Source organism: Chiloscyllium plagiosum, chromosome 13 (genome assembly GCF_004010195.1).
Source record: "Chiloscyllium plagiosum isolate BGI_BamShark_2017 chromosome 13, ASM401019v2, whole genome shotgun sequence".
In the NCBI taxonomy this organism is placed as follows: domain Eukaryota; kingdom Metazoa; phylum Chordata; class Chondrichthyes; order Orectolobiformes; family Hemiscylliidae; genus Chiloscyllium; species Chiloscyllium plagiosum.
Window position 1 is genome coordinate 40,807,316 of NC_057722.1, and position 21,366 is coordinate 40,828,681.

The window sequence follows — 21,366 nt, forward strand, 5'->3', positions numbered from 1 at the left end:
ATGTCCAGAGTGAAATGAAAGGATCTCTCAGGGTGATCCAAGCATTGGAATCTCAGCTTCAGTAAGACTATTATTTGCTTCACTACGGCTCTGCTAAAAGCATGGGCTGTGTTCTATCTATGATCATTCTTGGTCATGAGGTTGCATAGCAGAATCATTAGCCATATTCACACAGAATTCCTATTCCTAGAACTTTGGATCCTTCAATCTTTAGATCTCAGTCAGAAAGGAGAGATCACACCAGGAGTGAGGCACTATCTGAGTGAGTATGCAGTTTGGGGAATTTGGAGGCAACGTGAGAACTCAGTGAGGCGGGGAAGAGGTGCTTTTTGCTTACTTTTTTTGGCACATCATTTGTAATTTTTGTTTAAAACCGGATAAATTGAAGTCCAGGACTGGTGGCCCAGCACAAAAGAGTGATGTAACAGTAAACAAACAGTAAAGTGATCGGTTGCTGATAGCTAATAATTTGAGCATAAATTACAGATTACGTTTAGATCGAAGATAAATAGGGGAAATATTTACAAGCTAAAACCTAAAGTCTCAGCACAAAGTGCTTAAAAATCAAATTAATAACTAAGTAACTAAAATACGGTGATGTGTTGTAACTGCATGATGTGGGAGTTGGTGGACCCCCATTGTGGTTCGTAGTGACCACTCTGTAGCAAGTGTTGGTTGCTTGAGGAATTCCAGCTCAGAGGCAATTAGCTAGAATCTGAGCTTTGAACATTGTGACACATCAGGGAGGGGGAAGCGTTACCTGAATGCTGTGTTTCAGGAGGCAGTCACACCCCTTAATTACCTCAAATGCAGTAAGGGACAGGAGGGTATGACTACGGGTGAGGCAGATAGAGGGATCTAGGAGGTCCTGTTGAAAGAGCCTCAGGTCTTCAACCTGCATAACGGTTTGAGATTCTTGGTTCCTATGTGAATGAGAGTCAGGATAATGAGCAAACTGACCATAGGACTGTGTTAAAGGGAACCATTCAAGGGGAAGAAAAGAGGAATATAGTCAGGGGAATAGAGATTGTTCTCTGTGTCCAGTATCAAGAGTTCCGAAAGCTGTGTTGCTGATGCCTGCTTTCAGTATATCTCATTGGGGCTGCAGAGACTTAGAGTGGGAGGGGAAAGATCTAGTTGTCGTGGTCCATGGCAATACCAACGATATAGGGAGAAAGAGGAAAGACGTTCTGCTGAGGGAATATGAGTAGTTAGGGATTAAACTAAAAAGCAGAACCGAAAGGATATTAATACCTTAGCCACAGGCTAATTGGCAAATGAAAGATTAGGGATGTAAATGCATGGCTCAAAGACTGGTGTGGGAGAAACAGGTTTGGATTCATAGGACATTGGCAACCGTACTGGGGAAGGATGGATTTGTTCCAATGTGACAAACTCTACCTGAATCGTACTGAGAGCAAAGTCCTGAGAACTTGATAACGTGGGCTGTGGATGGGGCTTTAAACTAAATTGTGTTGTGGGAGGGGGTTAGGGGAAAATATTAAAGAGGTGGAGGGCTCAGCAGAGGGTATTAAAGTTTCCAGAACAAGTAATAGGACAGAGGGTATGGAAAGAGTCAGGAATCTAACTTCAGGCACCACAGATAAGGAGACAGCTATGAGAAGGGATCAGTCAGTGCATAACTGAAGGTTTTGTACAAAAATGAACACAGTATATGAAACAAGGTAACTGAGCTTGTAGCGCAGATTGAAATTGGTGGGTACGGTATTGTAGAGATGTGGCAGTTAGGGGATCAGGATTGGGAACTAAATATCCAAGGATACATGTCCTACTGAAAGGACAGGCTGATAGCCAGAGGGAGATGATTTGTCTTGTTAGTAAGAAATGAAACTAAATTGATAGCTAGGAGTGATATAGAGTTGAAAGGTATAGAATCTACAAAGGAAAGAAGTGTTATGAGTGTTATGTGCAGGTTTCATTGCAATAGTTGGGCAAGAAGATAAATCAGGAGATAGCAAAGGCATGTAAATAAGCCTGGGGGACTTCGACATGTAGATGGACTGGAAAAGTCAGGTTGGTAGCAGATCTCAAAAAAATGTGTTTGTGGAATGTCTATGAGATGGGTTTTTTTAGAGCAATTTGTGGGAGAGCCCACGAGAGAACAGGCAATTCTGGATTTGGTGCTGTGAAATAAGGCAGACTTGATTAGGGAGCTTAAGGTGAAAGAACCACAAGGGGGCAGTGACCATAATATGATAGAATTCATGTGCAGTTTGACAGGGAGAAGCTGAAATCAGGTGTAATGGTATAACTGAGTAAAGGTGACCACAAAGACATGATAGAGGAGCTGGCCAGAGTTGATTGGAAGGGAGCCTAGCAGGGAAGACAGTAGAGTAGCAATGGCAGGAATTTCTGAAGGTAATTCAGGAGTCACAGCAGAAATTCATCCCAAGGAAGAAGAAACATACCAAGGGGTACATGAGGCAATCATACCGACAAGGGAATTTAAGGTCAGCATAAAAGCAAAAAAAGCATACAATGTGGTGAAGATTAGTGAGAAACCAAAGGTTTGGGAAGCTTTCTAAAACCAGTAAAGGCTAACTTAAAAAAAACAGTAAGTGGAAGAAGATGGAATATGAGAGAAAGCTAACTAGTAATGTGAAAGAAGCTGGCAACATTTTTTCTAGATATCTAAAAGGTAAGAAAGAGGAAAGAGAGGTCATCCAACTGCTGGAAAAGTAGTAATGGGGAGCAAAGAAGTGGTAAAGGAAGTGAATAGGTATTTAGCGTGAGTTTTCACAGTGGAAGACACCAGCAGCACAGCAGAAGAGAGTCAGGGGAGTAGAGATGAATATAGTGGCCATCACTATGCAGAAAGTGCTGGGAAAGCTGAATGTGGATACATCACTCAGACCAGATGGACTAAAACCCAGAGTTCTGAAGGAGATAGCTAAGGAGATTGTGGAAGCATTGGTAGTGATCTTTTACAATCACTGGAGTCACGGAGGGTCCCAGTGGACTGGAAAATGGCCAATGTGACATCTCTGTTTAAAAAAGGAGAGAGGCAGAAGACAGGGCGGTTTGCCTGACCTCATTCATTGGTCAGATTTTAGAGCCCATTATTAAGAATGAGATTGCAGAGTTCACAGAAGTGCACATCAAGGAGAGGTGATGCCTGACAAATCTCTTAGAATTCTTTGAGGCGGTAACGAGCAAAACAAAGGAGAGCCAGTAATTGTGATCTATTTGGATTTCCAGAAAGCCTTTGACAAGGTGCCACACAGGAGGGTGCTAAGTAAGATGAAAGCCCATGGTTTAGGGGCATGCCCATGGCATGGATAAGCTGACTGACAGAAGGCAGAGAGTCAGGATAAAGGGGTCTTTTTCAGGATGACATTCGGTGACTCGTGGGTTTCTATAGGGGTCAGTGTTGACTATAACTATTCACGTTATACATAAATGATCTGGATGAAGGAACTGAGGGCATTGTTACTCATTTTACAGATGACACAAAGATAGGTGGAGGGATAGGTCATGTTGAGGAAGTGGGCAGGCTGTAGAATGATTTAGACAGGCAAAGAAGTGGCAGATGGAATACAATGTGACAAACTGTGAGGCTATACACTACATTCGGAAGAATAGAGGTGTTGACTATTTTCTATACTGAAAAACTTCAGAAATCTGAAGCACAAACAGACTTGAGAGCCCTACTTCACGATTCTCTTAAGATTAATATGCAGGTCAGTTGGCAGTTAGGAAAGCAAATACAACATTACCATTCATTCCCATAGGCTAAAATACAAGAGTAGAGATATATAGACTCTGTATTCTTTGGGCATACTGTATTTGGAATATGATGGCATTGCCGGGGCCTGGAGAAGATTTACAAGAATGAGCCCGGGGATTACAGGCTTGTGATCTCAGGAGCAGTTGAGGGCTCTGGGTCATCAATGGAGTTTACAACATTGAGGGGGATCTGATTAAAACTTACAGAATACTGAGAGACCTGGATAAAGCGGATGTGGAGAAGATATTTCTACTAGTAGGAGAGAGTAGCACTCTTTAGAACTGACATACAGAGGAATTTCTTAAGGCAGAGGGTGGCGTTAATCTGTGGTACTCATTGCTGCAGAGGACAGTGGAGGTTATTGAGTGTATTTAATACAGAGATAGATAGATATGTGTTGGTAAGGGGTCAAGGGTTACAGGGAGAGGGCAGGATAGTGTGGTTATGAAACATATCAGTCATGTTGAATAGCAGAGCAGACTCAATGGGCTGATTGGCCTAATTCTATTGCTATGTCTTATGGTCTATTTATGGCATCTGGCTCTTAATAGTTGTATGCTCCTCTATTCAAAGGGGCATGGACCTGACTCTGACAAGCAGAGTCTATGGATTTAAGAGGGGCATTTTGTCCTGTTTTTTATGAAGAAAGGTTAAGACAGTGGTGATGAGCAATCTGCTAAGGCCAATAAAGTATACAGCTTGTGAAGCCTTGTGTTTTCTTTAAAGTTGAAACAATAGAAGCAATTGAAGGGTGGCACGGTGGCTCAGTGGTTAGCACTGCTGTCTCACAGCACCAGGGACCTGGGTTCAATTCCCACCTCAGGCAACTGTCTGTGTGAAGTTTGCACATTCTCCCTGTGTCTGTGTGGGTTTCCTCCCACAGTCCAAAGACGTGCAGATTAGGTAAATTGGCCATGCTAAATTGCCCATAGTGTTAGGTGGATTAGTCAGGGGTAAATACAGGGGGGTGGGCTTCTCTTTGGAGGGTCGGTGTGGACTTGTTGGGCCAAAGGGCCTGTTTCCACACTGTAGGTAATCTAATCAATCTGAATGGTTCCCACAGAACCAGGAGTTTTAGTTTTAGCTTTCAGCAGTTTCTGGGGTCTTGAAGCTGGATGTGGAAGCTCTTATTCCTCTTTCTGTAACAGCTAAAAGCTGGGGTTCTCTTCCTGCTGCTGGAATTGCATATGAGACAGTCTGTTTTACTGAATTTGCCTTTGTCATGGGTGTGTTTATGGGATGTTACTGTATTGGAACAGTTAATTAGTAGTAGTAGTTAATATGTCTATTATTTTGTTAAGCATTTTGTTAGAATTATAGTTAAGCCAATTCTTTTATTTTTATTTTCTCTGTATATTGACTGGAATATAAAAATAAAGCTTGTTTTGCTTGACATCAAGTAGTATGACCAATTGAATTGCACCTGGAACACAACACCCTACAATTGCTTTTAATAAGAAAGTAATTATGGTCTAGACTATCTACTTTATATATTTTGAGGGGGTTTGGTCTGAACCATAACACAGGTCTTCGAATTCCTGTTCATGGTCCTTTGACTTAAGCCATGTCACACAAGGACAACAGGGAATTGCAAGTGCTGGATAAGTACTTAAAGCTTGTCCTCTCACTTCCACATCACTCAAGAAGTGCAGCATTACATATAAGAGCATACTGGAGAATATTTAAGTTCAAAGTAAGAGGAAGTCAGTTCCATGCTCTTGTGCAGCTGATGACATCTTACATCGTCTTTGTAAATTGTGGCTCACAAGCATATCTTTAAAGTTCCTTGTGATTATTTCTGTTTCAATCTGCAATGATCAATGGCTTGATCAAGATTGTCTCCATGATTTATATCCAACACAATTGGATATTGGACACGTTTCCCATACAGGGTACTTTGAATACAGATCATTTGAACCTGTACGGTAAAAGTCTTTGATTAATGCAATTGTCACAGTAGTCACAGGCTTAGCCTAGCCATTAAGAGCCTCCCAGCATCCTAAACCCTCATATTCCTTTTTTCCCTGACACCCCTTGTAAAGCTCCGTGGTACTGAGCATCCAAACATTGCCAAATACCACTTAGAGTTACAAATTCTTCTCTCAACTTCATCTCTCAAGCTGTGGCCCTACAATTTTGTCATAGCAACCATTGTACTGCACTGTCCTGTCCACAAAACCTTTATCATCCTTCACTGCAACATTGTAGCCACAAACCCCATACTGGACTTCTTAGGTAACTGCTTTTAATGGGATTGAATTGGATGAAGCCATTGTTCTTTACCTGTAAGTATATTGATACTAGAGACGTTTAATCCCAGCTGCAAATAGAACTTGCTGGTTTGTTCTTTCTTTGTTTTTCCTATTGTTTAATAAAAGAACATTATGAAATGATGGAATCTTTCATAACATCTGATTCTCCCTATTCAATTGGAACAAAATTTCTTGCTTGTTTAGATGCCACTAGAAGAAAAGCTTCAGACAGGGTTAGAAAATCATGTGGCGTTAAAGATGATTAGCATCCCAAATGTCATTTGTTATTGTCACAACAAAAACGACAGCTGCCCACTTAGCTGATGATGAAAAGCGAACATAAATTTACAAATGTATTTACAATGAAGTTTTATTTCCACCTTTATGCCCTCAGAAAGTGTTCCTTTTTTCTTTCCCTCCCACTATTTCTAGATGAAGTGCTGGGATTCAAAACTGGAGCAAGGGAAGCCTTCTGTGTTGATCCTATTGACCTTGGAGTTATGGGTGGGCGAACCTGGGGGTATTTGGGAAAAATGCCTACACATGCTGAAGATGTCCTACCAGGTGCAGGTTCACCTTCTTTGGCTTGAAATTCCACTAGATTGAGGATTGCAGGCAGGGTGAGGGGGCCTCTGGAGTGTAATGAGAGGACATTTCTGGGGTATCGGGTTTGTGCTTCCTCCTCTGGCTATGTGCCTAAATGCACCACTCCACCCCGTTGTGATGAGGGGGCACCTGGAGGAAGCTCAAAGTCACTGTCTCCTGTTGCCATGGTACTGATGCAGTGCATCAATGGCTAGAGCAAAAAAAAAGTATGTCTGTGCACATATCCAGCAAACACTGAGTATGTTGGATCTGGCTCTCCATGGCAATCAACAATCTGTCCATAGAGACAGCCAGATGCTCTCATGGTGGTGCCAGCACAATACAGATGGCATAGGTAGGATCCTCCAACCTTCAATCCAGTTTGCTGAGTGATTCCGACAAAATTGCCTGCTGATCCTATGTCAGCTTGTGCATTTAGATGAAGCAATTAATAGCCAATAATATGGGCATCATCTCCTGCCTATGTTTGGACAGGTACCGGGTCTCCAGCAGTCCTGTGTCTCAGAAACCTGGTGTGTTTCTTCCTCAAATAGCTGCAGAATTCTGCCAGTGATACACTGCCCAAAGTGTGCTCCTGACTCTAATCTCAATCAAGTAAGTACTGAGGTCACAGTATCCGAGGTGATGGAAGGAGTGGAAGATAGCCTTGCTGGTGCATCTTCTGAGAGGTGTGTCTTCTTTTTAAAAAAATTGTTCATGGAATCTAGATGTAGCTGGCTGGGCCAGCATTTATTACTCAGCCCTAATTGCTGCTTGAACTGATGACTTGTCAGAATCATTTCAGAGCGCCGTTAAGAGTGAACCACATCTGGATCACACATGGGTCTGGGTCAGACCAGGTAAAGATGGCAGGTTTCCTTTAGTAAAGGACATTAGTGAACCACATTGGCTCCTATAACAATTAACAGTGGTTACATAATCACAATTCCAGATTTCTAATGATTCAAATGTCAGCATTTACCATGTTGGGACTTAACCCCAGAGTATTAGCCTGGGTCTCTGGATTAATAGCCTAGTGACTGTACCACTATGTCTTCACCTCCCTCTTCCTCAGAGGTGAACAAGGAGATGATGGCCAAAGGGGCAACTCAATTCAGAGTGAGGTTGTGTGGACACCACTCATGCCTGCAGAAAACAAGAGAGGGAATGAGTATGAAATAAAGGATGAATCTTGGGCATGTTAAGAATACATTCACAGTGGCATTTATGGGATACCAGCATACCACTTGGCAAAAATTCTTACTTGATTTTTTAGACATGGAGATCTTGGCCACACCACATGACAGGCTACAGTCATTGCCTGCTAAGTCAGGCATTCTCTTGCACCACTTGTCTTGAGTAAAGGTGCTCCAAGCAACAGTAGGAGTGGTAGACCATGAGCCTTTGTCAGAGGTGGGTCCATTGCCAGAGTTAGACTGAATGTCATTTATAGAGCAAAGATGATGGTACTTACCTGTGTTGAACACAGGTCATTAATATGCTTGCTGTATTGTTGGCTATTCCGCCAGACCATGGACACTGCACTTACCTGGCCGCAACTTCAGACCAGGCTGGTAGGGCCTAGTGCTGTGGTGTCTTTTGGCAGGAAACAGGATGGCCCTCCTGCCCACCACCCCAAACATTAGTACCTTCAGATCCTTGTCAGCAAATCAGGGTTCCAACCTGCCTCTATCAACCATTTTTGGGGCAATTCCTGATTTGCTGTGTTTGGACTGCTGCACAATTGGGCTTTAGATGTGGCACTAGTGGCAGAAAATCTGGATGGTCCCAGCAATAGTGAGCACTTCCGCTGCTGGTGATAACAGGAGAGTGCTGTCGTGTGGCATGGTGCATGCATAATGAGGTAAGAACAGTAAATTGCATAAGAAAACCCCCCAGACTCATGGTGACAAATATTGACACTTTGTCCAATTTTGGAAAAGTTTAGCCTAATAAATGTTTCTACTGTGGTCAAATTTTGTTAAGTAGAAAGCCAAAAACAGAATTTGTAAATGCATCGCCAAATGCTCGAGCCCATTTGTGTCTCCTGTGTTGCATATGTACTGAAAACTAGACAGAGGCAATGGGAATATAATTAATCTGTGGACTTCTCATTAGTGAGAGAAGATCCATCTGTTTAAACAAACCTCCTCATTCTCTTTTCTCTCATTAGCCAGATGAATGTAATGCTATAAAAATGATTATAACTGTACATGTCAGCTAAGAATTCTGATATTCTTTGCCAAGCCATATTCTGATATGTTTCTTTTCTCTTATATGTACCGGTAGTTACTGTGTTGAAAATTTACAAGGAAAACAGTTGGATATATATTTCATAATGTGGTAGTTATAAAGGTAAGTGTGGCTAACACAGCACAGGTACTTTGGTGTTTCAGAATTTGCCAGAGGATGGTGCAGCATATATGTTATTATAGGATTATATAGATGTATCAATCTGTACAGATCTCTTGTATCATCTGTGTAACCATGGCATGCCAAATCCATGCACCCTGTCCATCTGGCTAAATGGCTCTTCCTCCAGCAATAATGTTGTGTTTATCTATTAAGTCTATGAGGAGGATGCTTGTAGCTGGAAGTTTCCAAAAATTATGGAGCTATGCATTCAAAATACAGCAGTACATTTTTGATAGATTTTACCAATGGAACTGGCTGGCAAATGGTAAAGTTGTAGCTGCTGTGGGAATTATGGAATTCACTGTGTGCTTAAATTTTCTAGTTTGTGAATGTTGTGCCATTGACTGATATGAAATTATCTTAGAATCAAATCATCTTATTCTATAGCTAGTAATCTGTACTCACTGATTTAAATATTTAATCATTACGCTTTTTATATTTCATTAGAAGTCATAGAACATTTAAGCCGCAGGATTGGCGTACCTCTATGATGCAGTTTACATTTGGAATCAGTCATTTTCTATTAAATTTTAATAACAGTTTCTCTATCCAATTTGTTAATGTGGAATGTAACCATTTCATTTCCTTTCACTGCTTAACCATTTATGGTGGAAACGTACCAAAAGTTTAAGTTCTGAGCTGTGAAGAGATTTATTTGAAAATGAAGCGTGGCTCACACTATGATATATTTTGTAAGATATAAAAATCAACTACTGTGTTATGAATGGTTCCAAGAGATCCTACTGTCTAGTTTTCTTTCAACATTTAAATAGGATATCCTCATTAAAATAGTTATCAAAATTAATTAATGTACAACAAATGTATACTTTGAAACATTGTTACATGTAACAAAAACATTTGATGCCATTTGTTTTTATTGGCAGAACAGCTATTCATGAATTCCCATTGCTCAGTACACTCAGCAGTTAATGTCAGATATAAAAGACATTGACAGCATTAAATGCGTTTTCTTAATGAATAAAGCTATTGTGTGTGAGGTCAAACTTGCCAATTTTTAATCAAGCGACAGAGGCCCAATTACTGAATTAGTATCCAGGCAAACAAGACCTAATTATTACCAAGACTGCAAAATCTTCTTTCTCGAGAGAAAATTGCATATCCTTTACATTGTGTTTAGCAGTCCTAAGAGAGAAAAGTTACTCTTTAGCCTTTGATATTATATGGTTTGTGTTAGAGGTTATGTTCATGCATCAAAATTCTGCTAATGGGGCAAATTTTCTTTTGACAATTTTATGGCAAAATATTGCAAGGGACTATTTCAAGGGAAAGCCATTTTGACACTGCCTGTTAGCTTAGCTGTTTGAGAGAATTGTAGCTAAGACCAGGAAGATCTAATACTAGTTTGTGCCAATTTATCTGCCAGGATGATAGCCCCAATTTGCTTCATTGGAGAGGAGGAGATATCAGCAAAGATTGGCAAGTGACCTTGCTGCAAGTTCATCTGCATGTGTGTCTGATGAGGGCAAGATCAAAATTGTTCTGATTCCCCCTAATTGCTGGATTGCTGTTACACAGTATCAAAGACCACACGTAAGAAATTCTTTCAATACGGAACTGGCAAATATCCATTATCATAAGGAAGAAAATTTGGCGAAAAGCACTTGGAACAAAATTTAAGTACTTTGCTTCACATAAAAAATTGCATGTACTTCATGTTCATTTCACAGAATACATTAACCCAAAATCTTCCAAACTAATTTAGGTAATAACATATTTGTACAGAAATTTGGTAATTTCTTAATATTAGCCATCTGGTCTCTATCATGCAGCTCCTCATTGCTTCTCATGTTCCATCAAGGATTAGTTTTGTTGCCTCATGATAGGCTTTTTGAGTTTTGATTGGTCAGTTCGCTATCTGGTAAAATCATAAGACCATAATAATATCAAAAGATCATAATAAAGTTATCACAGATGTCAGCTGATCTTCAATGTTCCATGTTTTGTTTTTGTTTTTTTTAAGTTTTATATTTCCACATTACTAGTCTTGTGAAAATGCATGAATTGCAAGTTTAAAAACCTCACTGTATACAGTACTGATCAACCTAAAATCTATAGAAAGAGAATACTAAACTTTTTCTGTTTACCATTAACAGGAATTGCATTTTTCAATGTTTGCCATGTTACAATATGAGAGAAAGCACAAGAACTTTATTTAGGAAGTGTGTCTTACACTGCAGAGTTAATCTGCTCAACTGAAAAGCAACTTTCTGACTGAAAATTTAGACATTACATTTGTTGGTCAGCTTGGCAATTTTTTACCATTTTGAATTGCTGACATGCGATCCACCAAGTTAGAAAAAAAGCAAAAAGGGAGTATGATATTCAACTTATTTTCAGCAGTAATATTTGGTATACATGTAAAAAGAGATTTAAAAGTAGATACAACCTAAATATCATGTATCAGAGATTCTTTTCTTCATAGTTTTAGGCCTATACAAACATGAGGAAAATTGTTAAGTTCGGAAACAGTATTCACGTGGATTTAAACTATAGTTCACAACTGGTTGAGAAGTTCCTTTGTCAGTTTTCTTCTGTTAAAGGCACCCATTCCTCCATAGAGGGTCTGCTTGAGCTCCAATTCTCCGTATACTCCCTCATTATTGCTACCTACTGTGGGAGGTCTCATTACATGCTTTCATCAGGCATTCCTAATGAAGGGCTTTTGCCTGAAATGTTGATTTTCCTGTTCCTTGGATGCTGTCTGACTTGCTGTGCTTTTCTAGCACCACACTATCAACTCTAAACTCCAAACTCCAGCATCTGCAGTACTCACTTTCGCCTCATTATACACTTGTCTGGTTCAGGCTTACTATCATGGCAACAACACAGCAGGCAGTGACTATTTACTAAGCATTTTTGCGGGATGACAATTGTGGCACCATTCTTTTGTTGTATCACCGAGCTGAACAAATGACAAGGGTTGGGATTATATGCAGTGTTTGTTTGGGAGGGCCTTCATGGCGTCTATCTGTACTGGATCCATGTTCCACAGCAGATCACCCACATCATGGTCTAGGTCGGTCAGGTGTTCAGGAGTCATATGGTCAGCATTATTTGTTGCTTCATTTGCCCCCTTCGGCAAGTGATTCCTAAGTTGTCTTCCTGGCTTTAATAGGCCTTCCCACACTGGATACAATCCCCTCAATTTACAAAACACACCACTCCAGAATCCCTCAACATTATCGATCTTCACTTGAGCTATTGCACATTGACATTTCAAGTTCTGCAATAGCACTCAATGAGCTGCCTGCCTCCAAATTATCCATCACACTTTTGGGTGCACGCAAGGCCCTTCTGTGAACCATTTTCTGAGGTTGCTCCCCAGCTACCAGTACAAAACCAAAAACGTCAGGCCACCTGTTTCCAGTGACTTGATGATTCTGAGGGGGTTCAAGGTCTCAAACATCCTGTACCTTATTCCTATATTCCGATTGAGAAGGAATCCTCTTGCATCAATTGGAAAGTCAGTCCTGTCAGCCAAGCGATCATTCAACCTTTTTTCTTGGACAACATCTCAAATGCCCAGATTAGCCTCATAGAGTCATAGAGATGTACAGCATGGAAACAGACCCTTCGGTCTGCGGCTATACAGGACATTGGTTAGGCCACTGTTGGAATATTACGTGCAATTCTGGTCTCTTTCCTATCTGAAAGATGTTATGAAACTTGAAAGGGTTCAGAAAAGATTTACAAGGATGTTTCCAGGGTTGGAGAATCTGAGCTACAGGGAGAAGCTGAACAGGCCAGGGCTGTTTTCCCTGGAGCGTCGGAGGATGAGGGGTGACTTTATAGAGGTTTACAAAATTGAGGGGCATGGATAGGATAAATAGACAAAGTCTTTTCTCTTGGGTCGGGGAGTCCAGAACTAGAGGGCATAGGTTTAGGGCGAGAGGACAAAGATATAAAAGAGACCTAAGGGGCAACTTTTTCACGCAGAGAGTGGTACGTGTGTGGAATGAGCTGCCAGAGGATGTGGTGGAGGCTGGTACAATTGCAACATTTAAAAGGCATTTGGATGGGTATATGAATAGGAAGGGTTTGGAGGGATATGAGCTGGGTGCTGGCAGGTGGGACTCATGATGTTCAGCTATCTAATCACTGATCTAGCCATCACATCAGCAGGAAATGGACCTCTGGATGAAATACGTCTTGTCCAAAGACCTGTGGAAAATAGCTTGTGGATGAGTATGGGGTACTGTATTATGAATAACCAAGTTCTGGGAGGTAATTACATCATTTTTGATTATTCTCAAGAAATAATGGTGGTCATAGAGAATACGGTTGGATCGTTCATGCTATCTATCACCCTCTGGAAAATAAGGGTGCTGTGAGTCTTGGCAATGCCCATAGATCTTGCAAAGTTCCTGCAGGATTTTTCTCTCAAAGTTGTGCCCTTGATTACTTGAATCCAACACAGAGCACCAAAACGGCCAAAGCTATCACATACTGACACTTCGGCTGTATTTGAGGCTTTTTAGTTATGGGTAGGAATAACTGTGTGAACTTGGTGGAAACCTATGTGAATATGTGAATGTGCACGGTACCATTACTGCTGCAACCAAGGAATGTAAAATCCATTACAAAGAGCTCTATACATGTCTTGCTGACCAAGGATCCCATTGTGGGATGAAATTGCTTCCCTGCTTTGGCCAAAATACACATCTATAGTTTCAACATTAGTCATCAATATCAGCAGCCACTTCAGACCAATAACATGACTCTCTGATCAGCACAATGCTTTTTCAGTCCCTTGGTGTCCTGCTTGATCATGAACTGCCACCAACACCCGATGTGAAAGGTTTACCTGGAGTGGAATTCTTAAAATGCATCCAGGAGAGCTGCTTAAGCCAATATGTAGAAGTCCCTACAAGAGAAGGGCCTTGCGTTTAAATTTAGCTGAGGAAATTATGGGTTTCTTCTCTTTCTTCTTCTCATGAAAATTATAAGACCAAAAGACATAGCAGCAGAAACTAGCCAATTCAGCCCATTGAGTCAGCGCCACCATTCAATCATGGTTTCTCAACCCCATTCTCCTGCCTTCTCCCCATAATCCTTGATTCCCTTGATACTCAAACGTATCTATCTTAGTCTTATATATACTCAATGATTTGGCCTCAACTTCTGTGGCAAAGAATTCCATAGATTCTGGTTGAAGATGTTTCTCCTTATCTCCATTCCAAAAGGTCTTCCCTTTACTCTAAGACTGTGCCTTCGTTTAGTCTCTCCTACCAATGGAAACATCTTCCCAATATCCACTCTTCCAGGCCATTCAGTGTTCTGTATGTTTCAATTAGATCCCCCCACCACCATCCTTCTAATCTCTATCAAGTATAGACCCAGAGCCCTCAACCGTTCTTCATATGTTAAGCTTTTCATTGCTGGGACCATTCTCCTGAACCTCTTCTGAACACGCTCCAGGGTCAGTACATTCTTCTTCTTGAAACATGGCGCCCAAAACTGTGCAAAATACTCCAAATGTGGTCTGATCAAAGCCTTATGGATCCTCTAAGCACATTGCTGCTTTTATATTCAAGTCCTCTCAAAATAAATGCCATCATTGCACTTGCCTTCCTAACTACTGACTCAACCTACAAGTTTACCTTGAGAGAATCCTGGACTAAAACTCTCAAGTCTCTTTGCACTTCAGACTTCTGAATTTTCCCCCATTTAGAAAATAGTCCATGCCTCTATTCTTCCTACCAAAGTGCAAGACCTCACACTTTCCCACGTTGTACTCTATCTGCCGCTTCTTTGCCCACTGTTCAAACCTGTCCAAATCCTTCTGCAGCCTCCCTGTCCTCAATGTTATCAACCCTCTACCTAACTTTCTACCATCTGCAAACTTAGCCAGAATGCCCTTAAATATGATTTTATGAATTCCTTCATCTAGATCGTTAATGTATAAATTCACCCCAACTAATTACCGCCTCAAAGGACAGAATTTGTTTTCCCATTGGATTACAAATACTATTTTCTTTCTGCTTCTCCCACACACTCACATCATCTGCCTCAGTGCAACTTCCTCCTTAAGCTTTCCCTTTCTTTCTCTTTCGAGCTCTGCCTCCTTATTTTCAAATCTATCAAAGCACATCTTCCTGGTCAACTCATAATCTCTCCATTTATAACTCTGTGTCCAATTCTTCATTTGTTTCTACTTTATATATTATTAACACGTGATATAAATGGAAGTTGTTAATGCTCCACCAGCCTTCAGCTTGCCCAGGAAAAAGAAGCAAAGGTAGCAGGATTGTTTATTAAGTAACATGTTAAATTCTTTAGCAAAAAAACCTGCTTCTAGCACTTGGAGCTTTTGTATTAGATTTGAGAATGACCTGGAGTTTTAAGTAACCAGCACTTCTTCCCTCTCTGAAAATAACTCATATTTTTGGATGAGTTAAAACTCTGGAAGTCATTGATTTTCACTCTATGTTAGTAGAAATCGGTTTGTTCTTTTATGTTGCTATTATTGTTTTAAAACAAACCTAGTTAATAATATCTAGTTGACACATTGATCAAGAATTATTCAAAAGAAAGCTGGACTGACTAAGCTGAGAAAATATAAAGAAAACAGATTTCCACTGAACAGCTTTTTGAAATCATTCATGGGATATGGGCATCACTGGGTGGGCCAGAATTTGTTGCCCATTCCTAGTTGCCCTTGAGAAGGTGGTGATGAGCTGGCTCCTTGAACCTGCAGTCTACATAGCCGACTCACAATGCCATAGAGAAGAAATTCCAGAATTTTGACCCAATACAATATCCAATACTTCAATGATAAAATGTATATAAAATGCATAAACTAACATTTTAAACAAAAATAAAGATTTGACCAAAGTACTATTAATAAAATAAAATTGGTGGGGAGAGGAGAATTGGGGATGATTGGTGGGCTTAGCACTGTTCGTAAAAATTTTGAAAAGCAGCAGAAGTGCAAACTCTTTAAATATTCCTTCCAACTGATTTTGTTTATATAGACTACAGAAATTCATGGAGCTCACAGATATGATTTCTTCAAGCTGCATTACTACAATATTTGCTTGTACAGATCAAACAGCACAACTAATTATGGAAGAGGAAAGACAGTGCAGCAAAAGGAATTCCCCTTTTGGCAACTGAACTCTTTCAAAATTTGAATTTGTGATTGAGAGTCTGTAAAATAACTAATACAAGATCAATAACTTATGAAAATTAACCTGCTGTCGATCCCTGTTTTATTATCCTGGAAAAAATATTTGTGGAACATTTACCACATTCCTCTGAAATGCTTGCCAGAACTGTGTTGCTATAAATGCACTCAATGCAGATCATATATTCCATATTAATGCTTCTAATGTTCTAAGTTTAGAACCTATATAAAATAACATCAACATTTGCATGTGTTATATGATAGTTCTCAGGAGCTCTCCATTGAATGAACAAAGTTTCTAAGGCAATATTTGAAATGCATTTTCAGTGTTGACTTATAAATTGATAAGCAAAATGTCTTTAAAGCCAATTAAAATAATCTTTTTTTTCCAAAATAAAAACAATATTTGAATCTTACCAAGAGGAAAATGTTGGTACCAACCAAAAGCAAAGTTGGTAGGATAACGAAGACCTGCAATAAGCTGTAGGGGATCAGAAAATACAAAAAAACAGAGGGTTGAAGATGGTGAGATAAATTACTTCCTCAGTTCCCCCAGCTACTTGACAAATGGAATTTCCCATTCAACTTTAGAGGAAAAGTACAACATAGCAAAATACAACAGAGGACACTGTCTAACATAAAAAAAACTCAAGCAGCATAGTGTTACACAAACATCTTAACCAGAGACAGAGCCTCCGTAATGTTACATTGCACTTAATTTAGCTCAAGCCACATTTCTTGCATCAGGACAGTCACATCTTTAACTACAAATGTTCAGTGTAACATAAAAGATTATTTTTGATTTTTTTTGCTTACTGTAAAGAAAATTATTTACTGGTAGAAAAGTTATTGCCATAGTTTTACCTAAAAAATGTAAGAGTGTGCAATTATATAGAGATGTCATGTCTCACTTTACAAAAAGCAGTCATTAAATGAATGTATGCCAAAACATAAAGGGGAAGTTCAAAGGGATGATTGAAAGCTTGCCCAAAATGAGAAGTGAAAAGATAAAAAAAATTAGGGAAAGAACTACAGAGAGTTGGACCAAAATGACTAAAAGCTTTTGAAGAGGAATATGATGGGGAGGACTGTTTGATGAAAGACAAAAACAGCAAAAGAATGTGCTTTGCAAGAGGAGGAATAACTGGACAATATTGCGCTGATCTTCAAATCCTTGTGCATATAAAGAAATCATCCTTCTGACTTCTCTGTACGGCTCTGAAATTTTGAAAATGTATAGATGCTACCTCAAGTCCCATTATAATTGTTTTAGATGGATTATCCACATCAGCTGGGAGAACAGGCATATTAGCATCAGCATCTTTGAAGCAGCCAATAGCACCAGCATCAAGTGAAAGACAATTTAAAACAGGGGATACAATTCTAAAGAGGATGCAGGAGCAGAGGAACCCGGTGTATATGTGCAAAGATCACTGAAGGTGGCAAGAAAAGTGGAGACAGCAATTAGCAAAGCATACAGTATCCTCAGATGTAACAATAGAGGCATAGAGTACAAAGTGAAGGAGTGATTTTGAAATTGAATGAGATATTTGTCAGTACAAAATCCTTTCATGATTCCAGTATAAATTTCCATATCGAGCAATGCTAGAGATGGCATACTAATCAAAGCCTGCTCAATCTGCATACATGCCTTTACCAGATCATCCAGATCTAATGCCTTTATTGGTCAGGGAATTGAGTACAAGCATCAGGATGTTATATTGTAGCTTTTTAAGACTTTGGTTTGGCCACACATAAAGTGTTGTGTTCAATTCTGGTTGCCACTTTACAGGAAAGAAATGGAAGCTTTGGAGAGTGTGCAGAAGATGTTTACCAGGATGCTGCCTGGATTAGAGGATATGAGCTATAAGAGAGGCCAGAAAACTTCTGGTTGTTTTCCCTGGAGTGGTAGAGGCCGAGGGGAAACTTGATTGAAGTCTAAAACATTATGAGTGCATAGATAGGGTTGACAGTCAGAATTTATTCCTAGAATTGAAATGTCAAACACTTGGGGGCACGCATTTAAGGTGAGAGGGGGAAAGTTCAAAGGAAATGTGAGGGGAATTTTTTTTACACAGAGTTGTAGGAATTTGGAACGTGTTGCCAGGGGTTGTGGTGGAGGCAAATATGATCGGGGTGTTTGAGACTTTTAGATATGCACATGAATATGCAAGGAATGGAGCGAAATGGACCAAGGGCATGCAGAAGGGAAATTTGGAGTCTGTTCGGCACAACATTGTGGGCCGAAGGACCTAGTCCTGTGCTGTACTGTTTTATATTCCCCTGGAATCCATCAATTCTAAGAGAGAAGTTCTGCCTTAAACAGATGCTGTATGAATTTTACCAATGATGTGAAGTCATAGATAAAATTCTATCAACAATTAAAGTATGCTAAGGCTTTCCTACCTCCACTTACATTTATGGGTTAGGGCATATTACAGTTATGATACATATACACCAGGTTTCTCAGCTTCTGCACCCCCTTTAGAATTGTACCCCCTGTTTTAAATTGTCTTTCGCTTGATGCTGGTGCTATTGGCTGTTTCAAAGATGCTGATGCTAATATGCCTATTCTCCCAGCTGATGTGGATAATCCATCTAAAACAATGTTAATGGGTCTTCTCAAGAGCCTTGAGGTGGCGTCAATGCATTTTCAAAATTTCAGAAGTCAAGAGGATGATTGCTTTATATACAAGGTTCTGGGTATGAGCGCAATATCGTCCAGTTATTCGTCCTCTTGCAAAGGTCTTCTTTAACTGTTTTTGTCTTTCATCAATTGCCTGACATATACTTTGGCAGATGTTTGTCTTTGGTATTGGACAACTGTGCCATCTTAAGATTATCTTAAAGTCCATGTCAAGACGCAGGCTAATGCTCTGCAATATTCAACATCAATCCTAGGTGCTATCAGGATCTTGTCTACACAAAATAAACCAATGCATTCATAGAAGCCAGGTCCATTAGTGCAAGGACCTTCTTAATCATGTGACAGGGTGTATACAAACTAATGCTGTGGGCTGCTGGTCCAAAATATTGTTTATCCCTACAGTGAAGAAAAGCTTCGTCTGTGATTCTGGGATTAAAAGTGAAACCGTTAGTGGTGTCTAAAACTGTACATATACTATTGTCTGGGTTTAATTTATTAAAAGATTTGTGGGAAATGATGTAATTATTCCAACCTGTATGATCAATTGTCAATCTATGACTTTTGTCTGGTTTCAGGACTGGCTATAGAGTCATGGGAGGATATTCTTTGTAATACCCCTCTCTCTAGTAGCTTTTTTTAACTGGTTTCTCAACAGTTTGTTATGACCAGATCCTGAATGAAATTCCTCAATTCATTCTGGTTAACACTCAGAATACCAGGCTATTCCACTGGAGCTTTTTCTTTCAAGTGTACAATTTGAAAATTAACCATATTGCTGAGAAATCAAAAGTGCTTGCAGACTCCTTGTCCAGAATTTAAAAGGAACCCAGTTAGATTTGGTGTAGAGGTGATATCTAACTCAACATCAATTCCTCTTTGAAAAAGTCAACTCATGTTCTTTTGCTGTGGATTGTCCCAAAAACGTAGCCAATAGGCACTTGGAGGTGCTGTCTGACTAACCTGAATTGGGGGTCAGTTAACCCTGAAGATAATTCCTAACTTGAGGTTGCCTTTTATAAATTTGCAGAACTTTTCTGGATCTTTCTAATCACATATTTAAATGCCAGATGTGTTAATTCTGTAAAAGCTCTCTTTGCCAATGGCAAATTAAGTTTTTAAAACAGGACTATCTATCAATTTATCTGTAAAATAAAGCTGATTTGCATTGTTTGCACTTTGTAATTCAGTAAAGGTATCACTTGTTATCCCAGTTCATCACTAAGTGTTTGCTTTCATATATTTTTCAGGGATTTCCTCCTTTTTAGAAGTAAAATACAGTTCAATGTTTGTCATTTTTTTCCCTACATGGACTGCAGCTGTTGTACTAGAATTTGTGTATCCTGATGCACTACAGCAAGGTTTTGTTCCCAATTAGCCACTGACTAATCTTGTTCCACAAATTGCTTTGAGTTGTTCAAATCTTGTTGGCTTTGCTTCATATGATCGTTGAGTTTCATTTTGAAACTTTTGATCTTACACCCTGGATTATTTTAATTATGTCAAAATTTTAGGCTTTTCTTAGTCCAGTATGTTTTCTCATTCCTATTCCATTGTAATAAATTTCTAATCTCTTCAGCTTTGTTTTCTTTGAAGTCTGGGCTTTTTCTATTTGCTGTTCCAGGCGTTGTTTGATTTTCTCTAAATCCTACTTGCATTCTTTCATTAGTGCATCATTGCTGGCATTTATTTCTGAAAGACCTGTCACATGAGTGATTTGCATCATCTTGTGTGTGCTGCGCATTTTCACCTGTTTTTACAGGTCTGTCATTTTATCCGGCATCACTTTTGTGCTCAAGCTAATGTTTCTGTCACTCTTATACTAAATATTTTTATGTGGGAGTTGGTTCAGATCTTCCTGTAACCCTGTAATACGTCCAATTTTCATTGGATTGATGATATCGAGTTTGTGCTTCATTCTGCTCCCTATTTTTTTCTATTTCTTCATTCATCCTTGTGAGTGAAGCAGAAGTAGCCCCTAAATAGCTCATCTCACAGATGATATTCTCAAGTTTGGATTTGCCCTGAGCTAATTGATCAGCCTTTTCCTCTTGAACTTGCACTTCTTTCAATCTCAGACAGCTGAGATTTTAGCTCCACTAACTCAGCAGAAGTGAAATGTTTCATTCATCTTTCGTATATTCAGTTCCTCAAGAGTTTCTTGAGTAATCTGCTGTAGTTTCTGTTGTGTCTCTAATGTCGGATTGATTCAATGGATAGTGACGAGTAGGTTAAGGTATGCTGTGTGCCTGCTATTGCTGATTCAGCAATGTCTACAATATAGATCTTTGCAATGTCGAGATGATCACATTGTATTTGCACAGTAGTACTATTGGTGCTATACATGGAATTGAAATGTTGAATGTTCTATATTCATAGGCTCTATCATGAATTCCAATGCCTGTGGGCACATTTTTGTTTAATTTGAATAGGTACTGTATTTAACTTCGAACAGTTTGTTGAGATTGATGTTTTCTATGGGAATGACAGTATGAAACATGTGTTCATCACTATGTGTCTTCTCATGTGCATCGCCAGATTCTGGATTGTTTACCACTTCATTCACATTCCTCTG